Source organism: Helianthus annuus, chromosome 10 (assembly GCF_002127325.2).
Source record: "Helianthus annuus cultivar XRQ/B chromosome 10, HanXRQr2.0-SUNRISE, whole genome shotgun sequence".
Taxonomy (NCBI): Eukaryota; Viridiplantae; Streptophyta; class Magnoliopsida; order Asterales; family Asteraceae; genus Helianthus; species Helianthus annuus.
The window spans coordinates 36,088,664-36,095,213 of record NC_035442.2 but is presented as its reverse complement, the minus strand read 5'-3'; the positions used below and the strand labels follow the sequence as shown (position 1 = coordinate 36,095,213).

General features: G+C 35.5%; 1 long non-coding RNA gene across 1 annotated transcript; it reads right to left on the bottom strand.

The window, feature by feature from the left end:
* Positions 1-243: 243 nt before the first annotated feature.
* Positions 244-574, bottom strand: LOC110881212. The gene is made up of 2 exons (XR_002559639.2): positions 514-574; positions 244-438 (listed from the first exon to the last, which is right to left on the bottom strand). It is a non-coding gene; the product is annotated as an uncharacterized LOC110881212 (long non-coding RNA).
* Between the last annotated feature and the right edge of the window lie 5,976 nt (positions 575-6,550).

Genomic DNA, 6,550 nt, shown 5'->3' with positions numbered 1-6,550 from the left:
CACATAACCCAACCAACCATTTTCTTGCTACAACTAACTGATTCCGAAGATCCATTTTTAGAGTTCGAAAGCCTATTTTGACCCGTTAGTTGACCCAAACAATGAACTTGAGTGGCAATGCACACAAAGAATAACTTTACCTTTTGCTGTGCATGACACTTCGTACAAGTGTATACAAGATAATCAATAATGAATACATAATCAATAATATATAATCAGAACATGCATACATACATACATCTGTTTTTTTTTAAAAGTAGTTCACTACAGCATGATTGCTTTTTATTATAAACTTGAATGGCTATCATTTCAAATCCAGAAAACTGATTTGGGCTCGATTCAAGCCGACCGGTGTCACTGCAGTAGTCATAGAATAGAGTAAGTACGGAAGTTCTTTGTTGCGTCAAACCACAGGTTCAACCTCTGTTCCCTATTACCCTGCATATACCAAACAAACTTGCGATTAGTTTATGCACAGCTATTCATAATCATTTTATCATGAAATAAGGATACCTGAACAAATGTCTCGCTCGACCAATAGTTTCCCTTGACGCATTATGCAAGGTTCGCTCGGTCCAACAACTCAAGCAAATGTTTTCTATGTTTTTTAGGGGGAAGATGGGTGCATCTCTCCACAGGGCATACAAGACACAGGTCATTGGCGGAAGCCCGCCAAATTTAACATATAAAGTTTTTTTATATGTTAAATATGGCGAGCTGCCGCCAATAACCTGTGTCTTGTATGCCCTGTGGAGAGATGCACCCATGTTCCCCCTAAAATGCAAAGAAAACATTTGCTTGAGTTGTTGGATAGATTACACAGGCTCAGTTTTTGCATCACAGCCTCAAACACTTTCAGTTCAGATAGATTACACAGGCTCAGTTTTTGCATCACAGCCTCAAAAAACTTTTAGTTCAGACAGATTAAGAACACAAGGTCAGCTTATGCATCATAGACTCAACACTTTTAGTTCAGACAGATTAAGAACACAAGCTCAGCTTTCGCATCACAGCCTGAAACACTTTCAGTTCAGACAGATTAAGAACATTTGGACGGAAGATGTATAACCTTGTAAAGGGTAAAAGGGTTTGTGTTTTCTTGTTCCTTAACAGTTGTACATTGTGCATTAAGTGTTTTTTCAACACCTTGTTCAATTACCATCTTGTCCTTCACATATGTTTATTAAGAACACAAGCTCAGCTTTCGCATCACAGCCTCAAACATTTCAGTTCAGACAGATTAAGAACACAAAATCCGGAGTACACCACAAGAGTAATTTGCCACGAAACTTAAACAACCTTTAAAGCATGAAGTACACGTGTTTTAAGCACAAGAAACAAATATGTAACCTGACAGAGTCAGCTTATGCATCATAGCCTCAAACACTTTCAGTTCAGACATATTAAGAACACAAGCTCCGTTAGTTCTCGCAAAGTCAACCATGATAAAAAGAAATCAAGTATTAGTAAAGATTTGATATTAGTTATAACCAGTACACTATTAACTTAAAATAAATTTAATATAAATGACATTGATGAATGATGATAAACTTTACTTTACCTCTGCTTGAGTGAGCATGAGACCACTAAGTGACGGAACATTCTGCATATGAAGCCCCCATCGATTCGAATGAAGCAGCATTCAGCGTCACTAAAGCCGATTCCGAGACTCTCCAAGCAGATACACTTTCTCCGGCAGCCAGAAGATCGGAGTGAGCTTGTTCTGTAAAAATAGTGATCGTGACAGTCGTTAACCAAAGGTATAACTAATTAAATTCAGATCCTAAAAAAAGGTTTCCTTGCGAGTTGCGAGTGACATACCTGAACTGTTCTTGAATCTGACATGGGATGGTGAGACCGCATCTATGGTCAAGCCTGAACTGTTCTTCGACCTTTTAAAAGGAAGACCTTTAACACTGGGTTGCTAAGATAGCTCGTTGGAATGATGACCTGTCATAGCTTGGGTGTTACGTAAACCGTCCATTTGACTTCACACGGATCACCATATGCTTTCTCTCTCAATGCTCACACATCTCACAAAACAACACCACATCTCACAAAAACGGATGCCAAAAGCAGGGAAGTACAATCAACAGGAAAAAGCAACACTTTACTTTTGTGTGAAAGACAGCTTGCTTGCTGCAGTCTCTATAATATATCAACACTCTTCCATACACTGTTTGAAAGACAGCATGCTTGAAAGACAGCATGCTTGCTTCAGTCTCTATAAATAATTCAGAGATATCTACACTCTACTCACACTTTACAAACTCTCAACTACACTCAACTGGAAGACTCAGACATGTAATTGAGAGATGAACACAACTACGGGTAAAGCCATGGCTGCAACACACGGTTGCAAAGTGAGAACTATGCAACCTGGATATTGCCCCGCCAAGATGCTACTCGGATCTTCTATGTACCCTCAAAATACAATCATCATCACAGTCTATTGTGTTATGTAACCCCGCTTTAAAGCATGATGTACAAGAGTAATTTTCCACTAAACTTAAACAACCTTTAAACCATGATGTACAGCTGTTTTAAGCACAAGAAACACATATGTAACCTCACAGGCTCAGCTTATGCATCATAGCCTTAACAGTTTCAGTTCAGACATATTAAGAACAAAGCTCAGCTTATGCATCATATAGTCGACAGGCTCAGCTTATGCATCATAGAGTCGACAGGCTCAGCTTATGCATCATAGAGTCGACAGGCTCAGCTTATGCATCATAGCCTCACAGGCTCAGCTTATGCATCATAGCCTCACAGGCTCAGCTACAACACTTATCATCCCCAAAAATGACCTAAATATCATAATTATCACAAAACCATGACACTTATCAGTCCCAAAAATGAAGGAAAAGATCCAAATATAACAGAACACAGTAAAATCAAAACTACAAAAACAATTTATCCTTTCACTATGTCATATCTGAAATTAACCTAACTATCATCACCAAAAATACAAATTCAAATATCACAAAACTTTCAACCTAATTTGAAATAACCGCATCTACTAACAAATCCACATCAAGATTAAAGATAAATCAACATTTAGAACCTAACCTGAGTCGATTCATCACAAAACACATGCGAAAATCCTTCGTAAACCTCAGATTTCGTCCTTCGAACATCCGTCAAGCTCTTCCTATCACTTTAATAAACATATATCAAAGACAAGATGGTAATTGAACAAGGTGTTGAAAAAACACTTATAATGCACAATGTACAACTGTTAAGGCACATTTAGATCTGTGAATCTGTGATAATACTTTTACAACTGGAAGACTCAGACATGTAATTGAGAGATGAACACAACTACGGGTAAAGCCATGGCTGCAACACACGGTTGCAAAGTGAGAACTATGCAACCTGGATATTGCCCCGCCAAGATGCTACTCGGATCTTCTATGTACCCTCAAAATACAATCATCATCACAGTCTATTGTGTTATGTAACCCCGCTTTAAAGCATGATGTACAAGAGTAATTTTCCACTAGACTTAAACAACCTTTAAACCATGATGTACAGCTGTTTTAAGCACAAGAAACACATATGTAACCTCACAGGCTCAGCTTATGCATCATAGCCTTAACAGTTTCAGTTCAGACATATTAAGAACACAAGCTCAGCTTATGCATCATAGAGTCGACAGGCTCAGCTTATGCATCATAGCCCCACAGGCTCAGCTTATGCATCATACCCTCACAGGCTCAGCTTATGCATCATAGAACACTTGGGAAACATCCAAGCCATCTAGGTCGTATAACTTAGGACCTTAGTCCGACAACCATCAAACTCTGCCATCTGTCCGGCCCTTAGAAACACCTTTGTCTTACTAATCTGCATGTGACATATAAACAAACAAGTAAACATAAAAAAAATTAAAAAGGTAAATCCTAACTAAAACATCGGATGTAGGAAATAACCGCATCTAATAACAAATCCACATCAAGATTAAAGATAAATCAACATTTAGAACCTAACCTGAGTCGATTCATCACAAAACACATGCGAAAATCCTTCGTAAACCTCAGATTTTCACAAAACCATGACACTTATCAGTCCCAAAAATGAAGGAAAAGATCAAAATATAACAGAATAAAGTAAAATCAAAACTACAAAAACAATTTATCCTTTCACTATGTCATATCTGAAATTAACCTAACTATCATCACCAAAAATACAAATTCAAATATCACAAAACTTTCAACCTAATTTGAAATAACCGCATCTATCTACTAACAAATCCACATCAAAATTAAAGATAAATCAACATTTAGAACCTAACCTGAGTCGATTCATCACAAAACACATGCGAAAATCCTTCGTAAACCTCAGATTTTCACAAAACCATGACACTTATCAGTCCCAAAAATGAAGGAAAAGATCAAAATATAACAGAATAAAGTAAAATCCAAACTACAAAAAGAATTTATCCTTTCACTATGTCATATCTGAAATTAACCTAACTATCATCACCAAAAATACAAATTCAAATATCACAAAACTTTCAACCTAATTTGAAATAACCGCATCTATCTACTAACAAATCCACATCAAGATTAAAGATAAATCAACATTTAGAACCTAACCTGAGTCGATTCATCACAAAACACATGCGAAAATCCTTCGTAAACCCCAGATTTCGTCGTTCGAACATCCGTCAACCGCTTCACCAGAAAAGTAAGAATCACAAAAGAACATGGTAAGATATATAACACTCATTGCAACTTATCAGAACATCAAACGGATCCCTTGTTCAAATCTGTGGATCCCTAGATCTGCTCATCAAACGGATCTGGTGATAGATTCAAACGGATCTGGTGATAGATCTGATGAAACCCTAGATCGCCGAGAAGAGAGAGAGAAGAGAGAGAGAAGAAGATCTGATGTTGTTTTGTGAGATGTGTGAGCATTGAGAGAGAAAGCATATGGTGATCCGTGTGAAGTCAAATGGACGGTCCCGATGTTGATCCGTGTGAGAAAGTAAAACATTTTGGACGGCAGATGTATACCCTTGTAAAGGGTAAAAGGGTTTGTGTTTTCTTGTGCCTTAACAGTTGTACATTGTGCATTAAGTGTTTTTTCAACACCTTGTTCAATTACCATCTTGTCCTTCACATATGTTTATTAAAGTAGTATAGATATATATATATATATATATATATATGATATTTGCGACTTGAACGATTTTATTGGTGACCATAATTGTGTAAATCCGTTAACTCTCCCGTTTATACGCAATATATCTACGATTTGCGCGTCATAATATATATACATAAACGTTCACATAATTTAATACCAAAACACGCGAAATATTACTAACTTATCTATTTTGTCATTTTTAAAGCAAATATACATAAAACATCTCATATGTACCAAATTTCATACTCGACAAACAGGTTACACATTTAACGAAATTTTACCGTTTCTACCGCACAAAACGTACATGCATACATGCATAGTCTAAATTTCCCATTATCAAATTAACACTTAACATATTATCATATTTACATGTTTAAATCACTTAACACATTTTATCACATAAGCTTCACTCAAAATTTACCCATACTAGTGTTCATCGAAAATGCGTATGTTAGCGATTCGGTAACGTTTTCGGGCGTCGGAAGTCACGTATGACCAACCAAACACCAAGTAAACTTAAAATTAGTTAAAATACTTGTTTTTAAACTAAAAACATCAGTTTATTTACTGATCTAAATCACTTTTACAAAAATCACGCGAAAAGCCGATTTTTGACCGTTTTAACGCATAGTTTTGCGTTAAACGTTACCATAATCATCCCAACTCGAAACGACTTGATATTTTAACAAAATACATGTTATTTACTGATTAAAATAGTGGTTATAATCAAATTAGTGCAGTTTTTGTGTAAGTCACATAAATCATGCGATTTCACGTATTTTACAACTTTTAATGCACCAAGTACAACATGCAAAGCTAGCAAACATTGTGACAAAGTTATATATCATTAAACACTTCAAAATAACTTTATTTTAGGGTTTATAATCTAATCAAAATTGATTTTTATCAAATCATGCTCAAATGATCATTTCATGCTTTCATATTATCATGCATGTTCACATATGTGCATCTAATGCACTCATATAACATCATCAACATCATTTATGATCTAATCATACTCAAGAACATATTAATATCATGTTCTTACAAAACACAACACACACATCATCATCATCATCCAATCATTCATACATAAATGCTAATATCATTCATATTTAAGAACATATGACAAACTTTTATATGCATGCATACATACATACATACATATATACGAAATATATATACACACATAAACCACCAAAAATTCACTTTTCATCATGTCACTTTCAAATCTTAAATCACCTTTAGAACATTCTTATATGACACATATTGATTCTTACATGCATCCTACTTTTCAAGTAATCATGTAACTCAAGAATCTTTCAACAAAAATAAAAAAACACAAACACTTACACATACACACACACTCATGGCCATACATACATATTTATATACA